This window comes from Gorilla gorilla, chromosome 2 (genome assembly GCF_029281585.2).
Source record: "Gorilla gorilla gorilla isolate KB3781 chromosome 2, NHGRI_mGorGor1-v2.1_pri, whole genome shotgun sequence".
NCBI lineage: Eukaryota > Metazoa > Chordata > Mammalia > Primates > Hominidae > Gorilla > Gorilla gorilla.
In genome coordinates, this window is record NC_086017.1 from 183921798 (window position 1) to 183941031 (window position 19234).

The following is a 19234-nucleotide window of genomic DNA, read 5'->3' on the forward strand; positions in this document are numbered from 1 at the left end:
TGGGATTACAGACATGAGCCACTGCACACAGCCAGTACCAAGGGATCTTATAAAATTATTTGTGAGGAAAAAAACCGACAAAATTCCAGCAAAATAATGTGTAATGAAGTCTTTTAAAATTTACTTTCAAATATTAAAAATGATAATAAAATTTACTTTTTTATTATCATTTAAAATTTTTTAGCAGAATAGCATAGGTTGCGTTGAAATAAGTCTGCCTGGGATTGAATTCCAGCTTCATCCATTCGTAACTAACTGGGTGGCTTTGGATAAATTGCTTCACCTCTTTTTATATCACTTTTGTCTATAAAATGGAGGTAATAATAGTGCCTCCCTCATAGGTCGACTGTGAAAATTCCACTTAGAACAGTGCCTGATACCCAACTAGTAGTTAATAAATTATTTATCATTATTATAATTTTTTAAAAAATGAACTGGAGATGATACTAATAGTCCCTTATATCATTGGATACTATGAGAAGTAAAAGAGATGATCTATGTAAAGCATTTAATATGGTACATTGCACACTGGCATGTAGTAATAATGTTAATTATTATTCTTATTGTAAATGTTAATTATTGTTAAAAATTCAAAGTGGCAATACTTAGAACATTACGGTACTGGCACCAAAACCAACAAATTAATGGAATAGAATAGAAAGTTTAGAAAGAGACTTAATAATATACAAAAATTAAATTTATGACAAAGGTTTTACTTCAAATCATTTTGGAAAGAGAAAACTATAGTATTGATAAATGAGGCTGAATTAGCCAACCCTTTGGGGGAAAACAACGTAGATCCATATGTCTCATCAAATACCAGGATAAATTCTAGCTAGATTAGAATTTTTAATGTAAACACTAAAAATACTAGAAAGAAACAAAGGCAAATATTTATATAGTTTTGGGGAGCTTTTCTAAGCATGGCATCAAGGGCCATAAGTGAAAAAAGATATCTCTGAATATACCAGAGAACTTTCATGTATTTTTGAAAATACAAAAATATATTTCAGTTGATACTGATTAGCCCCGGGGCTTAAAATTGGATGGAAAAAAAATAAGATTTAGTTATTTTTGAACATACCTATTTTTTATAATGGAAGAACTAACAAAATAAAAAGTGCCTTAAAGTGCACCAGACAAAATCAAAAGGCAAATGAAGAGCTGGAAAATATTGGTAACATCCCTAACAGTCAAAGTCAAATGCCATATTTAATACATAAAGCTGTTGTATCAAGATATAAATATGATGAATGGACAAGTCATTAGCAGGCAGTTCATCAAGAGCTACCAATAAATATATGAAGACATTAAACATTACGAGGAAACAAGCAAATACAAAAAAGTAAGATGCTATTTTAAAAATCACATAGGCAGATATCAAAAAGAATGATGCAGCGTTGTCAAGGGTATGCTTTTACAGAATGCTTGGGCTATAAACATTCTGGTGCATCATTTTATCAGAATCTTTCAACAAAACAAACATATCCTTTAATCCAGTCAGTCTCCTAGAAACTGATCCTGTGCAAATAGGCAAATGTGTATAGTTGTATTGCAGAGTTGTCAATACAAAAATGTTTTATGTCCTTTAACAGGGAATTGGTTATTTAAGTTGTGATACATTCGTGCCATGGAATCTACACAGCCGTTACAAATGACATTGTAAATATAGATTTATAGACGTGGAAAGATGTTCATTACCTATTGTTATACAAAGAAAACAGGTTATAAAGTGTTATATAGAATATGGTAACATTTTTGCTAAAAGTAATGCATATAAATAAGAGAAAGTCTAAAGGGAGATAGACCAAAATTGTAGCAGTTGTTATCTATGAATGGCACCAAGGGTGATTTTTAAAAATCTTTCTTCTTTCCTCTATTGTCTGAATTTTAAAATGATGAACAGGTTATTTAGCTATCTGTCTATTTAGCCATCCATCCATCCATCGCCAGTAGGGGGAGCAGAGAATCTTATGTTGTTGTTTCTGCCTGTCTTTATTGGTCCCCCAATTACTCTGTAATCCTCTGCTATTTGGCTTCTGTATCTACTTCTCCATGAAAACAAATTTGCCAGAGTTACCAATGACTTCCTGTTTGTCAAATCTAATAAGTACTTTTCGGTTCTCATCTATTGGACCCTCTGGTTCTGTCTTGTAAACTATTTGCACCTTTTAAAAACACGGTTCTCCTTTTTTCTTGAAACATAGTCTCACTCTCTTTGCCCAGGCTAAAGTGCAGTGGCGTGACCTCGGCTTACTGCAGCCTCAACTTCCTGGGTTCAAGCCATTCTCCCACCTCAGCCTCTGCAGTAGTGGGAATTACAGGTGCAGGCCACCACACCTGGATATATTTTGTATTTTTTTTGTAGAGACAGAGTCTTGCCATGTCGCCCAAGCTGGTCTTGAACTTCTGGGCTCAAGTGATCCACTTGCCTTGGCCTCCCAATGTGCTGGGGGATTACAGGCATGAGCCACCCCTCCCAGCCTCTTTTTTCCTTTGAGTCCTCTGTGTGATGGTTAATTTTAGGTGTCAACTTGACTGAATTAAGGAATATCTAGAGAACTGGCAAAGTAGTGTTTTTAGGTGTGTGAGAGGGTGTTTCCAGGGGCCATTGGCATTTGAGTCAGTGGACTGAGTATAGGAGATCCACCCTCAATGTGTGTAGGCTAAGAGCCCCGATAGAACAAAAAGAGGAAAAGATTTAGTCTCTCTCAGAGCTGGTACACACTCTTCTGCCCTTGGTCATCAGAGCTCCAGCCTTTGGACTGCAAGACCTACACCAGTACCCCCTTCTCCCTTGTCACCACTTCCTGGGTTTCAGACCTTTGATCTTAGACTGCGAATTACAGCATGAGCTTCCGTGATTCTAAAGCTATAGGACTTGGACTGGACTGAGCCACACTATGGAAATCCCGGGGTCTCCAGTTTGCAGACTGCCAATTCCCCTAAGTCTCTCTCTTTCTCTCTCTCTCTCTCTCTCTCTTTCCCTCTCTCTCCTCTGTCTCTAGGTATTCATCCATCCCTCCCTCCATTCATCCTATTGGTCATCTCTCTAGAGAACCCTGTCTAATCCACTGTGTCACCACTGTTTTCTCCTACATATTGAGCCACAACTCAGTGTATTTCACAAAATCTTTTGCCCACCCCTTACCTGCAGATGTTCCCTAAATGTCCATCTTTCCTCTTCATTTCTTTGCATCTTACACATTTACACCATGTATATATATGTATGTAAAACTGCCACAGGGCATCGTCCCCTTGATTTAAAAGCACCTCACACTTGCGTGTTCAAAGACCCACATACCCTATAAAAGACTTGTATCTAGGATATAGAAAGAGCTCCTACAAATCCAAGAGACAAACACCCTTCCTTCATTTCTTCAATACCACTCTCCTTTAAAAAATTATTATTATTATTATTTTTATGGATACAGGGTCTCACTATGTTGCCAAGGTTGGTGTTGAACTCCTGGGTTCAAGCAATGTCTCCTGCCTCGGCCTCCCAAAGTGCTAGGATTACAGGCGTGAGCTGCTGTGCCTGGCTATTTTGTTTCTGTATGGCTTTCTGTGAATGGTATCCCTATCCACTCCACCACCTGAGTCAGATACCTGAGAATTCTCCTAGGCGTAGACTTATCTTTCTTCCTTATTCCTCATAGCCAAGGTGTTGATTCCACATCCTTAAGATCTTATGAATGAATAATCCATTCCCTTGTCTCCATTTTCATTACCATGCCTTATTTCTTGTACACATGACTTTCTCCTGGATTTATCTGGTAACCTTCATTCTTAAACTAGGTTCCATAAAGGCAGAATCTGGAACAAAGACTTGTGTTAGGTTTATTTAGAGGTTGTTTATCATGAGGAGTTGAAGTGAAGAAACAGAGAAGGAAGGAATGCCAACACGGTTTTGCTATATCGGGTTAGCCACTACCACAACCCACTGTTGCTGAGTCCTGTGGGAACTTTTCATCTGGGATGTGAAAGGGAGAAGCATTGATCACTCAGCTTCCAGCCCAGTTGCTCAAGAACGGTCCAATAATAGTAAGTCCCTGGCAATTCCAGATTGTACTTGCATGAATGCCCAGAGGCATTGATACTCCAAAGCCTCAGAAATTCGTGGGACAGGAGTGAGAAGTGGTGGCACATCCTCCAGCAGTGGCTCCAGTAGGAAGAGGTGGGGCTGAGAGGGTTTAAAGTGGCCCATAAGACATGTCTGATTTACCTTTCAACTGATCTTCCTGTACTCCTGCTAGATTAATCTTAAAGCAAAATGATTATATTATTTTTCTGCCTGAAGTGTTTTGATGTCCCTTTTAGAGACCTTCAGAAAAATATACTCTCCTTAGCACATCATAGAAGCCCTCCCTTTATTATCTGGCCCTTTTCTACCTCCCTAAAAGTAGAACTTCTCCATATAAACCCTTCCCAGCTCTTTATCTGTGCTGTACCCTCTACCTAGAGTGACCTTCCTCTCCTTTCGTGCTTGCCTATTTTCTCCTTATTTGCAAGCCTTACTTGATGTTCTACTCTTCTTCCCAGGCTGAGTTAGTTCCCTCCTGTATGTTCCAAGAGCACCCTATGTTTATCATCATCATAGAATTTACTACATTCCATTACATTTTTGTCTGATTTATCTGTTAGACTACATTGTCAACTCCTAATACAGAACCTGACAAATAGTAGGTGATCAATAACTGTTGACATTGTTTCACTATCTATTGCAAAGCTGTATACAGGGAAAGAGAACCAAGTTTATCACTAAAATGAAGAATAACCACCTTCAATGTATGCTTAAATATCATTGGGGTTTTAGTCCCTCCAGAAGGTGTTAATCTAACATCTTCCTGTAAGATGCGCCTTAGGAAGAATACAGATTATAATCATTGTATGGAGGAGTGTTGGTCAAAGAGATGAAAAAGGCGTCAGCTCTGAGAGACCAGAAGGGTCCGAAGAGCTGTCGCATTCCTACAGGTGGTAATAACCCTTCACTGATCACCTGCCTTCAACAAGTGTGAAGACTGATAACCCATGTAGCCATCTCTTAGAGAGAGTCTCTTAGCCTTCCACACAAGTTGCCCCCACAAGCTGTAGCTGGGAAGCAGACACATGAGCCATATGAAATTGGGCCGAGGGCCAGTAGAATTTTAGTGCAGTTTGAAACTGTGACATACGGCACTAATATTATATTTCCCCAAGGTTGGAGTCTCGCTGCCAAGAGGTGTGGCATTGCTATCACCCTGGAAAGTGCAGCAAAGACTTGGGAAAATATTGTAGGCTGAGAGATTACTTTTCACTTCCAACTAAAGCTGGCAGACTGACTTCTCTTGTGAAAGAATAGATTCAGCTTGATCTGTTTGGCTTTGGGGGTTTCAGCATTCATAGAATTGCCAAATGTATGATAACTTTATTTTAAAAAGAATAATTGTGTAATTATTTATTTAATTAGAAAAAAATAAATGCTTGTAATTATTTCTGGTTTAAGTGTTTCTGACTTGAAATACAAAACACTGCTATTTCTTCAGCTGTCAGCTTTAGACATCACTTATTAGCTGAAGTTCTGAGAAGCTGAAAAGTGTTTAGTCTATTTAAGCTATGTCTCCCCTCCCTTCCTCTCCTCCCACCTCCCAACATACAATTGTTTTTTTTTATTTAAAAGTGATTTTTAGATTTGAATATTAATGGTGTTAGATAATATTAAACATTTGAGTGCTTACTGTACGCCAGGCACAGTTCTAAACACTTCACATACAATAAATTCATTTTCTCCTCATAACAGATAATTATTATCCTCATTTTGAGACATGGAAACTGAGGCACAGAGCAGTTATGAAACTGACTTGTTCAAAGTCATCAGTTAAGTGGTAGAACTGGGATGGCTGTATTATCTGTGCAGTCAAGAGTATGCTTTGCTGCTCCCCATAGAGGAGGCTGTTAGAGCCCCTAGCCTTGCCTGCACTTCACCTTTCCCCTTTCACTCTGTGTCTCCTGATAACAATTACATTCTGCTATGTAACGTTTTTAAGTTTCCCAGGTTTGGTTTGTAGGTTAATTCAAAAGCTGAAAATTAGTATACGATATTTACATTATTACGACTAAGTGAATATTGTTCATTATAGAGACAATTAATGCTTTAGGATTATAAATTGGATGTTTCAATTTTGGTACCAGTCAAAGCCAAATGATCCTTGCATCCAGTTCTAATTAATTTTTATTTCTTATTAATTCTCTCAATTGCTCAAAATCATGTCACATTTTAGTTTCCATGGTTTTTGGGCATGACTTTCTCGTACAGTTCTTTACCCTGCTATTTCTTATTACCTTCCTCCTTTCTCCTGTTTTGATAACCCTCTCCCTCCCCCTCCCAGAGTGTTGTGTAGTAGAATTTTAATTAACCCCTTCTTTTCAGCTCCCTTTGCCCCCCTTTGTACCTCTGACCCTGAACTTGGAGCCTGTCTGCAATCAATGTTAACAGCTTCCTTCCCTCCCTCCCTCCTTCCTTCCCTTCCTTCCTTCCTTCCTTCCTTCCTTCCTTCCTCCCTTCCTTCCTTCCTTCTTTCCTTCCTTCCCTCCTTTCTGAATTCTGGGTCCTTGCTTCTCATTTGGTTTCATCTTTCAACAGGCTTCCATCTTCTTTCCATCTCTTAGAAATGTGTTTAAACCTCTTGCTTACTGATGTATCCCCCTTCTGTCCACTTCTACCGGATTATTTCTTCACACTTTCTTGGAATTATTGGATAATCATTTGTGCTTAAACTGCAGTTTGAATTAGAAACCCTATTTGGTCCACATCCTAAATAGTCAAAGTGATATGTATATGTATATATGTATGTGTGTGTGTATATGTATATATGTATGTATGTGTGTGTATATATATATATGTATGTATGTGTGTGTATATATATATATGTATGTATGTATGTGTGTGTATATATATGTATATAATCTTAAATGTGTACAAATAGCATTGTCAGGTATAAACAGCATTTGCTTCTTTAAAATTAAATGGCTTACACATAGATGAATATTTACTTAGAGATACCTAAACATTAAAGAAAATGATTTCAGAACCTTATTCGCCACCTCCTACCCAACCCAGGCTAATAACACAGAGAAAACTTTATTATCAGATCCACCATTATTAATTGGAGTCCTCTATCAGCTTAATCACACTTTTAGCACAATAAAAATGGATGTTCATATTGATGTCTTTAAGGCAAAGCAAGACCCCAAAGCATCTTCATTATCACTAGAACAAAGTTAAATTATGTTCAAGATTAATTTTAGTGCAAATTATTTTAAGCTAGGTCTATAGGCATTTGTGATAAATGTATTTATTGCCCTGCCACAGTACAGAAAGAATTTGAGATGGCTTACATAAATACATACTACACAAAAAGATAAATAAGAACAATGAGGAAAAGAGTAGGAATGGTAGGATGAAGCTGGGATTGAGATTGGGACCCAAAGTTACTTCAGAGTGACCAGTGCATTTGTTAGGATGTACCACACATTTTATTCTGAGCATCTAACGGCTGACCAAAACCATTTCCACAGCCAGCAGGTCAAGTTCATTAATTCACATTGCACACAGCATAAAAACAGTTTGCTGTGGAGAACTATTGCTGGAAAAAGACTGGGGCGAATTACTTCCTGTGGGTTCTAGTAAAGCACATATGTGAAATGTAGAGAATGATGTACTTCGTAACTTCTTTACAGTAAAGATGGCAATATGATGCACGTAGGAGTTTTAGTAATATGAACGAGCAGAACTCCATAGGGTAGGATTATAAGCAACTTTATTCTCCCACTTCCCACACCACAATCGCTAACCATTTAATGCCATTAGATTTTCCCCACCCTTTTTATGAAAGTTAATCTCCCAGTTTTCTTACTCTTTTTTAGTTTGCTTGTTTTTGGTTTTTTTGTTTCAAGGCAGAGTTTCGCTCTTTTTGCCCAGGCTGGAGTGCAATGGCACAATCTCAGCTCACCACAACCTCTGCATCCCGGGTTCAAGCAACTCTTCTGCCTCAGCCTCCTGAGTAGCTGGGATTACAGGTGCCCGCCACCATGCCCGGCTAATTTTTTTTTGTATTTTTTATAGAGATGGGGTTTCACTGTATTGGCCAGGTTGGTCTCGAACTTCTGACCTCAGGTAATCTGCCTGCCTCGGCCTCCCAAAGTGCTAGGATTACAGGTTTGAGCCACCGTGGCCAGCTCCAGTTTTCTTATTCAAAAACAAACAAACAAACAAAAAAAAACAAAAGAAAACAAAAACCACTGTTTCCATTCAATTTCATTCACTGGGATAGTCTCCTTGTAGCCATCATTCTGTTCAGTCCACTGAGATCATCAACACCGTACTTCATGTGAAGTGAAACTTTTCTCCTCCCCCAGGTTGAGTTGGAAGCCTGTGGTGGTAAAGAAGGCGTCTTGCTTCTTTCCAGGTCTTACCATTTTCTCTCTCTCCTTCCTTGCTACACCCTTACCTTCCACCGCCATGTCTCAGTTTCCCCTGACTTGGGGAAGACAGAAGAAGTCAGGGACAGGAAATACCTTACTTGCCTGGTAGTGCCATGCCTCTCTATTGGTGCATGTGTAGGGAGAGCCTTCTCCAGCCTCGCCTCTTTCTGGGTTCTCCTATCTCAGGGGGTAAATCCTCCAGGGTATGTCAGACACCAGTGCCCTACACATTGCAGGAAACCCTTATCAAGCTCTATAAATGTTCTCCTGAAAGCCTTTTTCTTTAAGCTTGAGGTAAAAGGGAAACATCTTTCTTCCTCCTCAGTGGATGAAGGAGGGAAAATGTGAGAGCACATTCTCCTAATTTTCTTTCTTGGCCTGTTCTACAAAGGCCTCTTCTATAAGGGCCTCTTATATCCTTTATGTGGTATTGAGCTAAAGGTTAAAAAATTAGTTTTCTGACACCTCCTTTGCCTTCTTAAATGATGCAAAAAGAGTCCCATTTAGTATCTTATTCGATCTTTACTGAAATCTTGTAGTATAAGTGTGTAGGAAATATTGTTGAAGAGCTTTTCTGCTTTGAGGCTCAAAACAATGTAGGCATGAAATACTGTGTTAGTCTAGGTAGATGGCATTTCAATCTAGTAATGTATCTATATTCTCCATTTAAACTATAAAATTGATACCTATTCATTTTAGATAGACTAGAAACATTGAGGAACCAAAAGAAAAATTATTAAAATGATTCTGTCCCAACTTTCAGGGATGGTTACTATTAACCTTGATTTATGTCCTTTTATATTCTCCTTATACTGTAATGGACATCCCTTGCCATCTGAATCTCACTATCCAAATATTTGTTTTAAGAGCTTGTAAAATTTTTTTCTTAAATTCACTATCTGAAAGGAAAACTTGTTATAACAAATCTACATTGTCACAGCAGTAAGACTGTTTGATTTGTGCACAAATTCTGGGGAGAAAATAGAGTGGCTGCGGTAGATTCTCAGCTCTTCTCTTGATAACACTGAATCTTGTGCTTGCCGTTTCAACATGTAGTGCATTATCGTATCAGATTCCCACATTATTATATGAAAATGTCTTCTAAGAGTGCTGAAAAGCCTGTGAAGAAGTACGAGCCTGTGAATTGCTGAACGCTATTGACAAAGGTGATTCAACTGCACAGCAAATTTTTAATGTTGATGGAATTGATCTACTTTGGAAATGTATGCCATCTTGTACGTTCACTTCAGAAAAGAAGACAAAAATGCCAGAACATAAAGCATCCAAAGTAGTCTAACACTACTTTTAAGTGAATGTGAAGTTAAGCTAAAACCTCTGCTTGTGTATCACTTCAAAAGCCCCAGTGCCTTTTAGGGACTAAGGGAGAGTGAATTGCCTGCTGTGTAATATTCAGCTCATAAAGATAAGATGACCAAGGCAGCGTTCAGTGATTACATGAGGAGCTAACTGTCTCTATTCATCAGAGTACACACGGATGGAAAACTTGCAAACAAGGCTCCTTTGATAATAGACTAAGCTCCCAGATGTCCTTCTAGTGTTGACAATTATGGAGATAATATCGCAATGGACTTTTTGCCTTCCAGCATGATGCCATTATCATAGCCTCTGGACCTGAGTCACTACAGCCTTCAAGGCATATTGTTTGCAGATGGTGATGCAGTATGTGGCACTTATATGCTGATATATGGTGTGATGATGCAGGCAACACTGTTTCAGCACAGAATTTATAGAAGAGTTTTGACATTCAGAAGGTCTTCACATTTATCAACTGGGTTTGGCATGTATCATAACAAACAATGAATGGACTATGGGAGAAACTAGTACTGCAATATGTTGCTGACTTCCAAGGTTTCAGGGAAGTGATTAACGCAAAGCAAAAATCCTAAATCTTGTGAAGAGGGCTAGATTTAGTGAAGTGGATGGTAAAAAGACCTTAACGTATGACCACGGAACTTGTTCAACTAGTTGCTCATTCTACAGCCCAGGAAGGGAAAGAAGAGGAACAATAAATGCTCATTGCTGGGTCTTTAGGAAACGTGAAATTATGCAGATAAAATACTTGTTTTTGCAAAGTTTGTTTTGTTTTGTTTTGGTCCATAACTTTATCTGCCATTACAGATAATGGTTCATAGCCATGCACCTCTAGTGTCTCAAGATCCAAAAAGAGATGAGCGTCCATAAGATCCTTGGACTTGAAAATAGGTGAACCACAGGCATTTGACGCTCCACTCACTCTCTGCCAGCTCATTCCCACTCGGCTTCACATCGACTGAGCAGTATTAACATCTACCTGCCCGCAACCTCCATCTCCCTCTCTCTAAACGTCTCTTTATTTGGTTAGTAATCATTTTGTAAAATTTCCATGTTTGCTTATTTTATTTAACTAAATGTTATTTGTATTTATGACATAACTTTAAAACACACAGTAGCTTTTATTTTATATTAAAAATTATGCCTGCTATAGTACATAAGGAAAACTAATTTCTATTAGATATTCTGTTGTATTGTTGCATATTACATAAAAACATACCCACTAAAAAGCCCATTAAGTATGAAATAATTATGTAGTTGATATTTTGTACAGTATATTTATGCAAAAATCCTTGGAAGTGTTACTATGCAGGTGCATAGGAAGGTTTAAACAGGTTCACGCCTGTAATCCCAGCACTTTGGGAGGCCAAGGTGAGCAGATCACAAGGTCAAGAGATCGAGACCATCCTGGACAACATGTTGAAACCCTGTCTCTACTAAAAATAAAAATTTTTGTAAAAATACAAAAATTAGCTGGGCGTGGTGGCGCGTGCCTGTAGCCCCAGCTACTCAGGAGGCTGAGGCAGGAGAATCGCTTGAACATGGGAGAATTGCTTGAACCCGGGAGGCGGAAGTTGCAGTGAACCAAGATTGAGCCACTGTACTCCAGCCTGGTGATAGAGCGAGACTCTGTCTTAAAAAAAAAAAAAAAAAAGAAATTATCTTATCTCCTGTGTGGGCCAACAAAGTGCAAGCCGAACAAATCACACCTATGTTCCACATGTGGCTTGTTTTCAACTTCTGACCTTTCCAAGGGCAGTCAACGTGTGAATGTTCCAGTGACCTCTGACCTAGGAGACAGCTGTCACAAAAGCTTGCCCAGTCAGTGATGACGGCAGTTGTCTTAGTCTGTTTTCACACTGCTATAAAGAACTGCCTGAGACTGGGCAATTTATGAAGAAAAGAGGTTTAATTGACTCACAGTTTCTCAGGCTTAACAGGAAGCGTGTCTGAGAGGCCTCAGAAACTTACTATAATGTGGGAAGGGAGAAGGGGAAGCAAGCACGTCTTACCATGGTGGAGCAGGAAAGAGAGAGCACGAGCAAAGGGGAAGTGCCACACACTTTCAAACAACCAGATCTCGTGAGAACTCACTATCACAAGAATAGCAAGACAGAAGTCTGCCTCCATGATTCAATCACCTCCCACCGGCCCCTCCCCTGATATGTGGGGATTACAAAGAGATGAGATTTGGGTGGGAATGCAGAGCCAAACTGTATCAGCAATTAATACAAAAAATCATATTCCCTTGAGAATTTATATAATATATACAAGGATTTAGTCAGTGATAAGGGGAGCAGAAGATAGAATACCCTCATGGAAAAGGTTGACAGGAGGAAAATAAAGCAGTAGATGCTATGAGTAAGAGAAAATTATGATTATTGTAAGCTAAATCATACAGCACAGGGGAGGATATAGTTGGTTTGTAGGTAGAGTAGGAGTAATTAGGTAGAGCTGAGTCATGATGCAGTCAGGATGAACAAATTCAGGGTGATGATAGGAGAACAGATACTCTGGTTTTTTAAGCTGCTGGGTTTTGAATAGCTCTCGAATTCTCTGAATTTTAGCCTTTGGGAGGTCTTCATGGATGGTTGCACTTGCACTTCCTCTGGGAATTGTATTTGGTTCCATGAAGCATGATCATGTAGATAAGACTCTCGACTTCTTTTTGTGCCATTTATAGTTCCAATAGGTACTGACTTACTGGAGACAAATTGAATAAGTCTCTCTTTTTATAACCCAAAACATTTAACAGTATTTATGTACCATAATATATTTAATCAATTCCTCATTGCTGAACATTAAGATCATTTCAAACTTCTAATATGCATACAGTCTTTGTCATGAAATTCTTTGTACATTTATTATAGTGTACTTGAAGTTCCTCAGAATAAATTCCTCTGGGTGAAATTCCTCAATCAAAGAATATATGGGCATTCTAAAACTTTCGATATGTATTGCCAAGTTGCCATCTAAAAAGATTTTATAGATTTACACTCTTTACTGGCAATCTACAAGAGTGCCAGCTCCTCCCTCCTTCTGAGTACTGGATATTATTTTTTATTTTTACTTACCAATATTTTGAGTGAAAAATGCTGACCTGCTTTATTCCTGATATGTTTTATTGCTCCTCTAATTGAACATAATTTTTTGGACATTAATTGTCCATTTGCATTTCTTTTGTGAATTACTCTGGTATGTTCTTTGCTTATTTTCCCAAGGGTATAATTTATTTGTTTATTAACAGTAGTAGTATTATTAATTTAGAGCTATGTGCCATTCATTATGCTAAAAACTCTATAAACTTCATTTCATTTAATCCTCACAAAAACCTTTGAGGTAATTATTATTATTCACAGATTAGAGAAATGCAAACTACGTTTAGAGAATGCTATGGTCTGAATGTGTCCCCAGAATTCATATGTTGAAACTTAATCACCAATGTAATAGTCTTAAGAGGTGGGGACTTTAGGAAGTTATTAAATTATGAAGGTGGAGTGATGGGTTTTGTGCTTTTATAAAAGGTGCAAAGGAGCTGCCTCTTTCTCTCTTATCCCTTCCATCCCTCCCACCATGTGAGGGCACAGCATCCTCTTGTGCAGCAAGAGGGCACCATCAGCTGGATGCAGGAGGATCCGGTAATGGGGCACCATCTTGGAAGCAGAGAGCAGCCACATGCCATCGCCATGATTTTGAGCCTTACAGTCTCCAGAACTGTGAGAAATAGATTTCTGTTCTTTCTAAATTACCCAGTCTAAGATATTTTGTTATAGCAGCCCAAACAGACTAAGACAGAGATTTAACATGATCAAACAGCAAGTAGCCTGATGTATACCCAGGTTTACTGAATTCAGATCATGAGGTTAATGTGCTTTCACAGTTGCCAAGCAGAGTCACTGCTTGTGGTTGCGAAGATTATGCTCCTGTCTTATCTAGAAGCACAATATTTTTAAAACAACAAATACAGACACATGCCGATGTTGTGAATTACATAATTTAAAATGTTGGAATTAACTTGAATTAAGATGAAACATGTCATTTCTGGTGAATACTTCATATATTAGAGAAAACATATACTTAAAAATCAAAAGATCTGGATTCAAATCCCAGCTCTGCTATTTACTGGCTGGGATATCCTTGGTAAGTTTCTTCTGTATCTTTACTTGTAAGATAAGGATAATAATGCTTTCTTTTTTTTTTTTTTGGTTGTTATCAAGACTAAATAAAATTTCATATGCAAAGATGGTATCCCCAAAATGTTAATTAATTCCATTCCTTCATGTGTATAATAAGCATGTCAATACCTTCAAATGGTGACTAACCTACAGAAGCCTCATTATTTGGGATTGTAACCATGACATACCAGAAAAATAAATATCAGGAGCCACAAAAGAGCAATAGGTTCTTGTACCATATATTTTCATTTTTATTAAAATTCTCACTCAAGTTACAGTGGTACAACCTCTAATAATTTGCCTGACTAGCCAAATGTAATTATTTTTTCCTAAGAAGTAAAGCTCTTCTCAAATCTTTCATCCTTACCAAGCACCTAGGGCAAAATACATGGAGTGGGCCAGAGGACTCATTTTACAGATGAGGAAGTTATTTGTTCTCTCTAAGCCTCAATATTTCCTCCTGGGAATAAAAGAGCTAATAGAACGTATGTTTCCCCACTTTTCTTTCTCCAAGGGAAATAGTTGGATGATTAATGAGATAATGAATGTGAGGAGAACTCCCTGGAGGAAAGACATTTCACAAACATGAAGTGAAGACTCTGGCTGACTCACTGATTTCAGCAGCTCAGAGGTATGGATAAATCTGTTGGTATGAATCCTAGCTACTTAATCTACCTACCTCATGCACACCTTAAAAGCTGGATTTTGCAGCATTTCTTAAGTGTCAAACTGATCCTACTTATAGCAAAATTCATCATCCAGTAATTAACACCAAGTGTTTATGAAATTAAATGATTCATCTCTCAATGTTTTGCAGGGTGGGAGGCAGAGAAGTACGCAGGACAAACTTGGAATTGAATCACTTGTATAATGTAGCCAGGAGCTGCTTTGCTTGGGTTTTCATAGTCTTTCAGAATAAAAAGTCCTATCCCAGAACCACTCCCTTTAAAACAAATTGATGTTTTCAGTGTCTGAAGCTTTTCTAGGAGAATGGAAATGAACTGGTAAAATTTTAAAAAGCCAAAGGCAAAAGAGAAAAACTAACAGCTGGAAGAATTAAATGAATACTATATCCAGCTGTTTTCTAAGGACCTAAAGTATGTCATGGATGTCAAGATGTTACTGTAGCTGTGGCTGGAAGCTCTGTATTATGCCTCTGACTCTGTGGGTTGAAATGGAAAACAATTCCAGAAGAACAAATAAAGAAATGATTTTTTCCAGCCCAACTCTTATGTCAAATGAGAGCCATAGCACTTTTGTTAGATTAGAAAAGAAGTCAAGAAATGCATGGCAGTTGATACCCATTTAAGATTGTTGTGTATTCTTGATAAATTGGCTTTTAAAAATCGTTATAAAATATCCCTCCTCGGCATGTACTCTAGGGCATGGCTTCCTTTCCTTTCCTTATTGTTGTAGATTTAAAAATTAGTTTATTAGGTGCCATCCAGCCTGGGCTTTTAAATAAATGGTGCTGGACAAATGGGTGGCCATTTGAAAGGAGATAAAAATTAGATCCATATCTCACACCATACACAAGAATCACTCCAGAAGGGTTAGGGATTTAAATGTGAATAAAGAAAGCATATGAGAATGCGAAGAAAATGTGGGTAAATTCCTTTTTTACCTTGTAGAAGGTGCAGGGAAAGCCTCTCTAATCATTACTCAGAATCCAAGGTCAATAAAAGTAAAGATTGAGAAATCTGACTACATAAAAATTTTTTTAAAAAACTTTCAAGACTAAAAAGCACACATCCTAAACAACACCAAAACAGCTGACAAACCAGGAGAAAATATTCAAGACATACATACAGAGATTGAGAAATGGAGAGAAGAAGGACCTAGACCTATTAGAGAAAAACCATGAACAGACACACAAATATATAGCCCTCAAATATATGAAAAACTTATTCAAATTCACTTATACTTAGAGATAAATACTGAGGTACAGTTTCTCACTATCAGACTGGCAAAAATTAAATAGCATGTCCACAGATTCAGCTAGTGAGGCTGTGAGGGCACAGATACTAACTCACAAATTGCTGGTAAGAATGTTTCACTCGTGAAACGCAAGTTGTTCATACCTAACAAAACTACATATGCACTTACTTTTTGACCCAGAAATCCCACTGCTAGGATCCACCGTGACTATATACTTCCCCAAATACAAAAATGTATATACCAAAGTTATTTATTGTATCATTGTTTGTAACTGAGAAATATTGGAAGCAACTTAAATTTCAGCACTTCGGAGGAGTGGTTGAAGAAATTCTAGCACACCTACACAATGGAGTACTATGCTCCTGTAAAACAGAATGAGGAGGATCTCCATGAGCTGATATGGAATGATTTCCAGGACATACTACTCCGTGAGAAGGAAAAGCACAAAAGGGTATATATAACATGTTACCTTTCATGTGAGAAAGAACTAGATATAAAAGCATAAGAAAATACACACGGATCTGCACGTGTGTGCAAAAGAAATTCAGGAAAGATAAGTGAGAAACTAGAGGCTGGTTACCTACAGAAGTTGGTGGGAAAAATATGAGAAGAAGTGAATATGGGCAGATTAGTAGAGAGGAAGAGGAAGAAACATGTTTCTGAGTATATTTGTAATATAGTTTTGACTCAGACCCATAGTAATGTTTCACATACATGCTTTTTCCCTAATAAATAGTTACAATCAACCAGGAAATGGGATAAACCCAAAATGGAATGTAATCAGTAACAAATGAACCTAATGTGTGACAAATTAATTCATAATCACACTGAAGTGAATGTGTGAAAATAATATGTTGACTGGATACTGTGAGACTAAAGAGAAAAATAACTGTATACAAATACTGTTATCTGGAAATTTGCTTCTTATATGTATAGATTAGTAACTGTTTAACTACCTTATATGTGCACTATTAAATAAGTGAATGTATTGTAGATAATGAGAGCCAGGTTTCTCACTGCTGGAGAAAGAAGTCACAGTTAAATGAAGGGGAAGCACGGGATGAATGTCATGATGTTGGATTGGTATCAGAGGTATCGATATGTACTCATGATTTTATATATATATATATACACACACACACACACACACACATATATGTACATATATACACACACAAATAGATGTAGAAATAAGTATAGATGTGTGTATGTGTGGGTTAGTATTCATATATATATTTCTTAGCTTTGTCCACTGAGAGGGCCTGAGAGTGATACCCGAGTAGCCATGAGCATACCTACTGGCAGAATCTTAGTTTATAAATACTATTCTCCAAGTAAAAAAAAAAGGAAGCAGAGCTCCTTGAAAAAGTGGTTGATGCTAGAGTTGGGAAAGAGAATATAAAAGATGAGACTGGAACATCGTGTGGTACCAGAAAATAAGAAAGCGCTCAAAAAAAAAAACGAACGAGGTCATGTCCTAAGGACATAGGAGCTCCTGATGGCCAAACATGTAGCAATTTGAGCAATCAAATATATAATGATAATATAGGATTATAACCAATAAAATAAATAAATATCCTGAATTCCACACTTATAAATAATCCAAACAAATAAATGTATAGGGAGAAGGGACAGCTCTTCCCTATAGAAAAATTCCAATTAACAAATGTAGAAGACGTGAAGGACATACAAAGTTATTACTAGGTAAACACAGCAGTAAGATCCACTAAATAAGAGGGATGCTAAAATCATTGAGCAAAAGTTTGAAAATATTACCACAATCTCAAACTATCTTCATTAATTTCAAGGAGAATAATGAGAAGTTTAGAGAGAAAAAAACCTTGTAGATACTACATTAGCCAATGATCAAGGCTAACACCACTAGTGTCAAGGCATGATTCATTTACCCTCTGATATATACTGAGAAAGAGAAAACATTACTTACGTAGTATTCTTTCCCAAAAGGAATAATGTTGAAAACATGAGACAAATTCATATTGAGGAACATTCTAAAACATAACTGACCAGTACTCTGTCAAGAACATTAAAGACAAGAAAAACATGAGGGGCTGCCACAGATTAGGTGGAGAAGAATGAGGAGGAAGCAGTGTGGGATCCTTGATTCGATCCTGGAGCAGAAATTGATGGAATTGGAATAAGGTCTGTATTTGTTAGAAGCAAGGAACTAGGTCCAGCTCACACTCAACGGGGGGGAGGGGGGGTGGGGGGTGGGGGGTGTAGGGGGGGTATTGCACAAGGGATTTACTGGGGACTCTCTCAGAAGCTGCCTATGGCAAGCAGCAAACAGCAGAGGGAGAGCAAGAGGAAGAGCAGGGTTGGAAGTCAGGGAGGGGTAATCACTTCCATTTTAGACATACTGTGTATAAAATGTTGATGAATATTTAGGTGGAGATGTCTGTCTGGAAGTTGGATGTTGAACCTGAGGCTCAAGTACCAGATCTGAATAAGAGGTGAAGATTTAGGTATCTTTAGCCTGCCAGTGGCAATTAATGCCGTAGAGATAGTAGTGAACATCACTCAAAGAAAATGTGCAGGCTGAAGTGAGGAGTACCAATATTTAAGATACATGTAGATAAAGAAAAGTCCAAAAAAGAGATATAAATGGGATGACCAGAGAGGCAGAGGGATAATGAAGAGTGAAAACCTCAGAAACCAAGAATGAGAGGGTTTCCAGAAGAGGGGAGAAGTGTCAACAACCACAGGGAAGTTTGTTAAGATGAGTATTGGGAAATACGCAATGAATTGCACTTTTATTTTCTTAATCTCATTCTTCCATCTCACAGAATGAATTTGAAATTAAGAGATCTTTGGGGACCTTGGCAGAACTGGGTTCGGTGGACTGGTGATAATGGAATGCAGGTGCTTTGGTTGAAGACTGAACATGAACTGAAAAAGGGGAGACACAGAATGAGTTTAGTCTACCATCTTGAGAAGGCTAGAAGGAAGTTATACACCGCCTCTCATCTGAGTGTAGTGTTACACTCGTGGCTATTTGAGTATGAGGAAAAATTCCCTTGCTAGCAACCACTATCCAATAAAAAGGCTGAATTTTAAAACGTCTTCTGTTAGCTCTCTATATGTAAAAGATGATTCTAAATTTTTTGAGAATTTTTTGAGCATGTACTTGTTCCTATGCTCTTTAAAAATGGTAAAATATTTCCACAGTTGCTGACCATCTGAGATGCATTTTCTATCACCAGTCTCATAAATATTCAGCTATTGTACCTTTCCCCAAACAGCCAGTGATTTATTCATTACATTGAATTGCAACCTCACCCTTCCTTTCTGCTCCTTTGTAAAGAGAT

At 37.8% G+C, this 19234-nt stretch overlaps 1 long non-coding RNA gene across 1 annotated transcript; it reads left to right on the forward strand.

The window, feature by feature from the left end:
- Positions 1-16234: 16234 nt before the first annotated feature.
- LOC115933976 (uncharacterized) lies at positions 16235-18980 on the forward strand. The gene is made up of 3 exons (XR_004069810.3): positions 16235-16359; positions 17874-18068; positions 18713-18980. It is a non-coding gene; the product is annotated as an uncharacterized lncRNA (long non-coding RNA).
- Positions 18981-19234: the final 254 nt, after the last annotated feature.